Below are 9,964 nucleotides of genomic sequence, written 5' to 3' on the forward strand. Positions count from 1 at the left end.
CCCCGGGGACATTAACAACTCTGATCAAACTAAAGGTCACTGTGCCATTCAGAACACTATCCTTCAGGCTGTTGGACACACACACACACACACACATACACATACACATACACACACACACACACACACACACACACACACACGATTCGTTTGTTCTCGTCGGGCTTCCTTCAGTTGGTTTCATTCTCGAGTCTTCCTACTCCCTACCAAACTTGTCCAGCAAACAACCCCATCTGATATGACCCCAAGGAATGAGCTTCACAGTGAGGTGAGACCCCATCTGCAGAATAAGCCTGAGGCCAGATAAAGCTTTCAGAGGATTGGGTCTCAGGTCATAGAGTCTAAGCCTATCCCAGAAAAAGAATAATCATATGGCTAATCTAAGCCAGCAAGAATGAATTCAGACTCTATGAGAAAAAAAGTGTTCTTTCTCTGTTGAGAAAGAAGAAAGAGACCAGAGGCCCAGATTTGGAGGTCAGATTATTTTATAGATGAGCTCCTTCGGGGCACACACACACTCCAATAGCCCTGACCCAGAAATGGCAATCAAGGCCTTTAGGCACCCACGTCTCTGTAAATGAACATTCAAGTATTGTTTTACTCTGTTTTCCCTTCAAACTGTGCTTTAGGTAACATGCTTGAAACTGTATCCCTCTTTTCAGAGACAAGCCCCTCCAAGATGCTCCCCATCCCTGCTGCAGGGATTGCAATAAAGGCTGTCATTAAGCTGGTCCTCAGGCATCACTGGTCCACGTAGAAGGTGGAGAGCAGCCACCAGGATTATGTAATCAGAATTTCCGAAGTCCTAGTAAGATAAACAAGTGCTGGGCACCAATGGAGCAAGAGTTGGTCCCAAACCCAAGGTTTCTACGTGGTAGCTTGGGGACTTAGTTGAAATCAACAATAGCCGAATTATGGAAAGAGCCTAAATGTCCATCAACTGATGAATAGATAAAGAAGATGTGGTTTATATACACAATGCAATACTACTTGGCAATGAGAAAGAATGAAATCACGCCATTTGCAGCAACGTGCATGGAACTGGAAGGTATTATGCTGACTGAAATAAGTCAGTCAGAGAAGGACAGATATCATATGTTTTCACTCTTATGTGTATCTTGAGAAACTTAACAGAAGACCATGGGGGAAGGGAAGGGGAAAAAACAGTTACAAACGGGGAGGGAGGGAGGCAAACCGTAAGAGACTCTTAAATACAGAGAACAAACTGAGGGTGGATTGGGGTGGGGTGGGGGAGAGGGGAAAATGGGTGATGGGCATTGAGGAGGGCACTTGTTGGGATGAGCAATGGGTGTTTTATGTAAGCAATGAACCACGGGAATCTACCCCAAAAACCAAGAGCATACTTTACACAGTGTATGTTAGCAAATTTGACAATAAATTATATTTAAAAATTAAAAAAGAAATTATCTAAGTTGTATCAGCCTCCGTGTATGCCACTGAAAACATGAATAATGTCTCTTGCTTTATAGACATGCTGTAGAAAATAAATCACCTGACCTTCACAAAGCCCCTAGACTACTGCTTCTCAAACTGTCTGTGGTGAAGGATGAGTATTTGTTTTTCCCCAAGTCAGTCACTCATGGATCAATACATTTGTTTAATGCAAAGAAAATGAAGTAACAGAAAGCAGAAAAATGGCAAAGACACACAAAATACAAGCCCCGATTTTTGTTAACATCGTAGAGACTCTCACCACGTGCTGTAAGAACTTTCTATACATGTACTCTTAAAGTATGTACTTACCACAGATTGGTAACGCACTTTTCCAAAGCATCAAGCGTCCAAAGACTGCACTTTCATCCCTTCTGCTCTGGCACAGTTCCTGGCCCATCAGAGACATTCAATCAGTGGTTGCTATTACAAAATATGGTCCTTATCATGAAGGAGATTGAATAACAAGAAGTTGCAAATAAAAAGAAGAAGAAATACCAAGTGATTTGATTGCTGATGGAGCATCAAGAGAGTTGTGTGCCCAAGAAGGAGTATGGGAGTTCAAAAAGAAGATATATCACAATGGTCAAGACTTCCACTGGGTCTTGACGGTCAAGGAAGGATGGAACTTACTTTGTAGCTTTTTGTATTTTATGATTGTAGGAAAGCTTCATGCTCATTGCACACATTTCTGCAAGCCCTGAAAATAGAAAGAGTTTGAGAAATATTTAGTCTTAATCCCACCATCCAGAAGTTACCTGTGCTAATTTTTGTGGGTATACTTTCAGTGTATAGTGAGGAAAGTGTTACTGATGATAATAATAATGAATATGATAAAAACTATAATCACAACTATTATATAATATAAGGTTATCTTATATATATAAGATATTTATATATCTTTATGCTATACATTTAATATTTAATGCTACACACATATATTTATAAACATTTATACCAGTTTTCTGTACATCAGTAGAAACAAGTACCATGACTCAGAGCCCCCGCTATTATCACTGTTGATCCCATCAGCACTCTTGGCCAAGATTCCCACAGGTTTTGTGCCTGAGAGTCCCAGAAGGGTGACACAAATTGCTATCAAGACCTATCTATTCACTACAGTTCCAACAAGCAATCTTGAAGTCCCCTGAGAGAACTTCAGTATAGCCTCCAGGTAAGATGATGGATGACCCTCAAGATGTCAATATTGATCCCAAGCAGTTCACACAGCTGCCAGGGCCCAGGTGCCAGAGTCAAGCTGCATTCTGTGTGGAGGTACATGAAGTGGTCCTGTCCCCAACCTTGTATCAAATGTGAACTCTGAAGCATCTCTGCCAAACCCACACTGCCCCTCTCAGAATACCAATCCCCCTCACCTCCTACCCTCCAATCAAGGTTACCTGCAAACAAGTCCCCAACCTCCAACACAATGCACCTAGCAGTTGGAAACTCTAAAACACTGATCTGGACAATTCAAAGTGTGTGCATGCATGCACCTACCCATGCACGTACTCTCATACATACACAATTAATGCATTGCTGAAGAGAAACTGCCTAGCTGGGGAATGAACAGATATGACAGCTCCCCCTCTCTTTGTGCACCCGGGGCAGTTCAGAGAAGCTGGCTGCCCCTGAACTCTGGTCTCCCCACCCTTCTTGTGTAGGAATCCCCTTGCTCCTTGGGTCATACAGGACAAAATTAGTATTTGCCTCGAGGAATTGTACTAAGAGGCAAAAGGAAAGCCCAAACAATAGCAAATAATACCCTACAAACATATAGCAGGATAGAACTGCTCTTTGCCCCAAGGCTGATCATCAAACTCAGTCCACATACCACCTTAGCCTGTCATCAGCCATCATCTGTGTCATCTCAGCCACACAAGACCCGGGACTTGGCTCGGTACTAGTCCATGCAAATGTGACCCTCAGGCCAATAGTAAGTGGAAAGTGGTGCCACAGCCCAGCCTGCCAGGGGGTCTCCTTTCCCTGAGAACCTGTTTCCTTTTCTGCTGTCTGGAGGGCCCACCTTCCCCGCAATGTTCCTCTGCCTCTTGGCTGCAGCACATCTTCCTGTTGTTTACTGCCCACGTCTGATCTTTCATCTGGGCTGCCCCTCTCACCCCCATCCCCAAGACAGCTCACAGAAGCCAGGATACCATGGGCTGTTCTGCCACCCTCAAGTTTGTTCCTGACATGGTTGCTCTGTGCCCCCCAGTTCTTGAAATTTGTCTGACTACACTTGTTTTTATATGCTTCTCTAACCCTCCTGACCTCTCTGCTGTCCCTTCCTGTACTCATAGCCTCAGCTCTCATTCTCAGCTCATTGGCCAAGGAGTTCTGACAGACATGTCCTAGGCCCCAAAAGTGATAAAGTAAGCCTCCCTTCCTTCCAGAAGGTGAAAACTCCACCTTGCCTCCCAAGTCATACAGAAATACAACCACCTCTTCCTAAAGATGCACTCGTATATTCCCACACCCACAGACAGCTGCCTCACACATGTTCAGACTCTCCTAGATGGGACACCATCCCTATCTTCACTTCTGAGTGTGTGCTTATAGGCTTACATTCCCAGGCAGACAGACACACACCCAGGTGTACATGCACAATCAGGTGCCATATGTACACACTTGCCATAAGTACACCACATATACTTCCACACCCCCTAACATATCTAAAAATTCATAGGCACCTTATAGTCACACATGCCACATGGAAGTACACAAGCATATGCATGTGTACCTATAAGGAGAGACAGAATCTCAGAGGGGGGTATGACATCCAGAAATACACACAAATGCACACACACACACATACCTAGAAACTAACACACATTACAAAAGCAGGTATACTCACTAACACAAACATACATGCACACATATATACACATGAAAAGGAGAAGCAAGTTATGTCTACCAAAACTACCAAAACTACCCAAATATCAAGAAAGAAAGATGGTTAAAGATGCATTTCTAAGCTTCTGGTTCTTCCCTCTTCCCAGGCCTAGAATATATAGATGTGAAGCCAATGATCTAACAGTCTCTGTCTCTCTCTTTCTCTCTCTGTCTCTCTCTCACACACACAAGCATGCACAGAGACATGCAAGTGCGATCTCTCACATGCACACACACACACACACACACACACACACACACAATGCTCTCTCACATATTCTCTCTTACACACATACACACAGACAAGCAAGTGGGCTCTCTCACACAGAAACATGTGCACATAGAGGCGCCTGGGTGGCTCAGTCGGTTGAGCGTCCGACTTCAGCTCAGGTCACGATCTCGCGGTCCGTGAGTTCGAGCCCCGCGTAGGGCTCTGGGCTGATGGCTCAGAGCCTGGAGCCTGCTTCCGATTCTGTGTCTCCCTCTCTCTCTGCCCCTTCCCCGTTCATGCTCTGTCTCTCTCTGTCTCAAAAATAAATAAAACGTTAAAAAAATGAAAAAAAAGAAACATGTGCACATACATGTACTCTCTCACATGCTCTCTCTCTCTCTCTCTCTCTCTCTCACACACACACACACACACACACACACACACACACATACACACACCTTCCATAGAAATCGTAGTGGGGGGAGAAGTTGAGGGCAAGCAGCATGGTTCCAGGTTCTGAGCAATAGTTAACTGTGAGTAGGTGGCAATTACAGCCTTCCAGGAGGCCTGGGTCACAGAAGAACCCAGTTCCTGGTACCCAGCCTGGACAGTTCCAAAGGGCAGAGACATGGCAGGTTGCTTCTCTGCTCCTTCTGTTCACTGTTCCCTGCTTCCTCCCCCTGCTGTGAGGCCTCCCACCCGCCCTGGCATGACCCTCTTGGAATGCAGCTGTGAAGAGAAAACACATGTATCTGCTATCTGCTGTTCTTTCCAAACACTAGTCTCAAGAATCTTGCCAGAGAAAGAAGAAGATAGAGTGCGCGTGTGCAGAGGGTGATGAAGGAGTACAAACAACCTACATGCCAGGTCAGGGAATAAGAGATCAGCATGCAAAGCTGCAGACAGGTATCTGGGAGGAAAAAGAGGAGTGAGGAGGGAATGGCAGTGGAATCCTACCCCGTGAGCCAGAGCTGCCAACGTAGCAAAGATTTCTTCAGAACTTCCAAGGGGTCTCTCAGCACCCCGTTCTTCCCTGCAACTCTGTAAAATCAGACTGATTCCCTGAGAAAACCTCACTCCATGGCATGTCGGCCTTTGATATGAGGCTTGGGTCATGTAACTAACAAATACAAAGACTGAACACGCCTGAAGAACGTCAACAGCAGAGGGCCTCAACATAGGGCCCTGGTCATTGAGCTCATGCTGCCTGAAGAAAAGAATGGCTCCTCCTTCCCATAACCATGTGACTGATGCCCCCAAACCCTCCACCCTCATTCAATAGACTCCCACAGGGCAGGTTATAAGAGCTCCAGCAGCCAGGAGTGGGACTACCCAGGCCAGACCCTGAGGTCCAAGGACCAGGAAAACTGTGACACCCAATATTCTCCAGCCAGGTTTGTAATCATGACCCATATGCTTCTCCAGTCCTGGCAAGAAGTGTGTGGATCAGTGATGAGATTACATGAGAATAAAACCAGCAAATAGATTTTTTTTTTAAAGCCTCTGAATTATCAGTTGTGTTTTGTTTTGTTTTGTTTTGTTTTGTTTTGTTTAAAGAAAACTGTCAGAAGTGGGCATGCCAGAAGAGTGGAAGAAGCTGTGTACTTAGAGCAGGAATCCAGTTAGACCACTATGCTAGGGTTTTCCTCAAAGTATCTCACAGTCTATCTCCATCAGCATCTGTGTTCCCACATGTATACTGAAAACAGTTCCATGAGTGTAGTTGGCACCAGAGTGGATATAGGAAAGCAAAGGGGGAACTAGTGGGATGCACCATATCTAGCACTCCAAGAACCCATGGACTGCAGTAGCCTTCCTCTTCCACTGCACCCTACTGTGTCCTGCTTTGCTGTAAGGAGGAACCACCAGCCAAAAGTCATGTTTATGGCATTTGGACACCAATGGTGGTAGCAAACCCAGGGTCTGTTGTGTCTCTCTCTTAAGGCAGAGAAGTCAAAAGTGCACTGGTTGCTGTGAGCTCCTTCCTCGTATCTGCCTCCCAGCCCCACTCCAGGGGCTGTTTGCCCCTGTCTGTTTGCTCCATTTGCTGATATATCCCAGGTGTCTGGAATGGTACCTTGTGCGCATTAAACAGTCAAAAAAATATTAGGTGTATGACTGAAGGAATATTTTTGAGAATCTAGTGGAAAAGATGTCAATAATAGTGATGATAAACACTTTCAAATTAGTGAGGCACTCCCACAAAGAAATCAACTGGCAGCAGAATATTATTTCACTCATCTTTAAATGAAGGACATGGAATTATTTTAAAATATGAAGACCATTGAAGCTCACGGGGGCACGTGTAGTGAATCATTAAGTTAGAGGTAAATTGTGCAATAGCAAAGTCATAAAAGTTGCTAGGATGCTCTGAAGACGGCACAGGATTCTCCTTCCATCCTGGGGCAGATTTCTGAATGAGGAAGGAATGTAATTCATAGTTACAGCTCTTGTAAATTGAGTACCTATTACATTCTGGGCATGTATTTCTATTACCTATGTTATATCATTTCACCCTCACCACACTGTGTGATAGGGTTCATAGTCCTCCATTTTCCAAATGAGGCATCTGGGGTTCAGAGAGGTTAGGCAGCTTATACAGGGCCATGCAAGGTTTGCACTAAATGGCAGAGTGCATTTAGTGGATAAAGAAATTGTGGTTTATATACACAATGGAATACTACGTGGCAATGAGAAAAAATGAAATATGGCCTTTTGTAGCAACGTGGATGGAACTGGAGAGTGTGATGCTAAGTGAAATAAGCCATACAGAGAAAGACAGATACCACATGGTTTCACTCTTATGTGGATCCTGAGAAACGTAACAGAAACCCATGGGGGAGGGGAAGGAAAAAAAAAAAAAAGAGGTTAGAGTGGGAGAGAGCCAAAGCATAAGAGACTGTTAAAAACTGAGAACAAACTGAGGGTTGATGGGGGGTGGGAGGGAGGGCAGGGTGGGTGATGGGTATTGAGGAGGGCACCTTTTGGGATGAGCACTGGGTGTTGTATGGAAACCAATTTGACAGTAAATTTCATATATTAAAAAATAAAAAAAACAAAAAAATATTAAAGTGTTTAAATATTAATGCTCTAAAAACAAAAAAAAAAAAACAAAAAAAAAAACCAGAGTGAAGATTTGAAACCAGGTCTCTCCAAGTCAAAATATGCACTTTGCTCTTAAATATTAAATGGCACTGCCCTCCATTATCTGTAAGCGGTTTCAAAATGTGAATATGGGATATGCCAGCTTTTAGGCAAAGTCCGAAACCACTAGATGGATATAGATACCATAAATTGACAGGGAGGCACATTTACACAGACTGTCTGTTAACAGAATCTCAAAATGTAATACATTAAGCTCTGTTGTGCAAAGACAAAGCGACTTACTTGTTGCCCATAACTAATCCTGCTTTTCCAGTACACACTCCAGGGGGTACCAAAGGTGGACAGGTAGACCACTTACATTTCATGATTAAAGATTCTTCAGGGCTCTTCCAGCTTGGCTTCTCCATTTCAAGCAATTATTGAGTCAATTCTAACTTCTACTTACTTTTCCTTCTCCTCTATAAAATGATGCCACAGAGTGTGGCTAAAATGATATCATGGTGGCAGTACAGAGGCACCCTCAGTCTGAGTGCTATTCTTTGGATTCTGTTTATGTGGCAATGTAACCTGAATACTGCTTCCTTACTGGACTTTTCTCTTGCCAGACTTATGGATCCCCTTGAGATTTGCTTGAAACTCAAAGTTGATGCCAATGTGGGTGCCCAGTGTGACACTCACTACAACAATGGTCTCTGGTCATTTTTCATTACACACTGTGTACTAGGTTGACTAGCGTGCCCCCAAGATTCATGTCTACCTCAGATTGTGACTTTATTTGGGAACAGGGTCTTTGCAGATGTAATTGGTTAAGATGAGGCCATACTGGATTAGGGTGGACCCTAAATCCAACATGACTGTTGTCTTCATAAAAAAAAAAATAGAGGATACAGAGACAGAGACTCACATGGAGGAGCACACCATTAAAAAAATGGAGGCAGAGGCTGGAGTGATGCATCTAGAAGCCAAGGAAAAGTCAGGATTGCCGCCACCCTTCAGAGGCTAGGAAGAGACACGGAAGGATGCTTCCTTAGAGGCTTCAGAGGGGGCATGGCCCTGCTAACTAACACCTTGCTTCAGACTGGTACCTCTAGAATTGTGAGAGAATACATTTTCATTGCTCTCAACTACTCAGCTTGTGGTAGTTTGTTACAGCAGCCCTGAGAATCTAATGCATGCACTGGTAACAAAAGATTTTGAGCACATATCTCCAATATATGCATATTTATTAATTTATAGATTACATACTAGTGACACTGTATTAGTATGCAATGCTCATCATAAAACATACACTAAAATTAGATATTTAAAAGGATGTGATAAAAATAAATATGCTTAGAATTTCTAGCGTTTCCTTCCTGTACCTCAATGCACTTCTTACCCACCTCATCTGTGTACACACCTGACGTTGTAGACCAATGTGCTCCACAGTCCCTTCACCTCAGTTAGGGTGACCCTGATGCACTCAACAACATTCAGCTGCATTCTGTACCCTTCCAGAAGGCTGGTGAAATAGGCTTAATCTCTTCTAAAGCAAATGGGAGCTGAGGAAGTTTTAGGGGTGTACATATGGGTCTGATGTCCCCATATCCACTCTGAGTGAAGTGTCTCCACAGACTGCAATAACTCTCTCTTGTCTTCCAACAATCATACTGGCTCCAGTGCTGTTGGCACATGCTGCTTCTATATCCAGCTTTCTCATTGATCTAAGACCACCACTTATAGGATTTTTCAGAAGATGATATCAGGACACACATATCTAATATTATTCATTCTCTCTCTCTCTCTCTCTCTCTCTCTCTCTCTCTCTCTCTCTCTTCTTCCCTACCTTCCTCTCTCCTTCACTCACCTCTCTTCCCTCACTTCTGAGAAAGAAACACTTTCTTTTACCTGTAAGAATCAGTGACTGAATTCTCCTATATCATGCCATCCTTCTTCTCAAGGGGACATACACCCTTTCCCCCACCCCAGGGCCATTATGACTATTGGAAGGTGAAAGATTCATTGCAAAAATAATGACAAATGCTTACATTTATTATTTCAAACTAGTATTCCCATTATACAACTTTGCTTCTGGAACTTATTCAATCCTGTGAGAAAAAAAAAAAAAAAGATGGTGAGACCATCATGCACACTGGCCTCTGTCACCTGTCACTGGCCTCTGTCACCTCACTTAGATGAGAAGTGTCAAGGTGGGACTGCTCCTTTATTGAATATAAAACAAGAGGAAACGGCAAGTCACCCAGAGGTGAACATGACAGCTGATACACTAGTCTCAAATTCTACCACTGCTCCTTGGAGAACCTA

At 43.7% G+C, this 9,964-nt stretch overlaps 1 long non-coding RNA gene across 1 annotated transcript; it reads right to left on the minus strand.

The window, feature by feature from the left end:
• Window positions 1-1,764: 1,764 nt before the first annotated feature.
• Window positions 1,765-9,741, minus strand: LOC122235331. The gene is made up of 3 exons (XR_006213394.1): window positions 9,688-9,741; window positions 2,086-2,152; window positions 1,765-1,843 (listed from the first exon to the last, which is right to left on the minus strand). It is a non-coding gene; the product is annotated as an uncharacterized LOC122235331 (long non-coding RNA).
• Window positions 9,742-9,964: the final 223 nt, after the last annotated feature.

The sequence above is a fragment of the Panthera tigris genome, chromosome X (assembly GCF_018350195.1).
Source record: "Panthera tigris isolate Pti1 chromosome X, P.tigris_Pti1_mat1.1, whole genome shotgun sequence".
Lineage (NCBI taxonomy): Eukaryota > Metazoa > Chordata > Mammalia > Carnivora > Felidae > Panthera > Panthera tigris.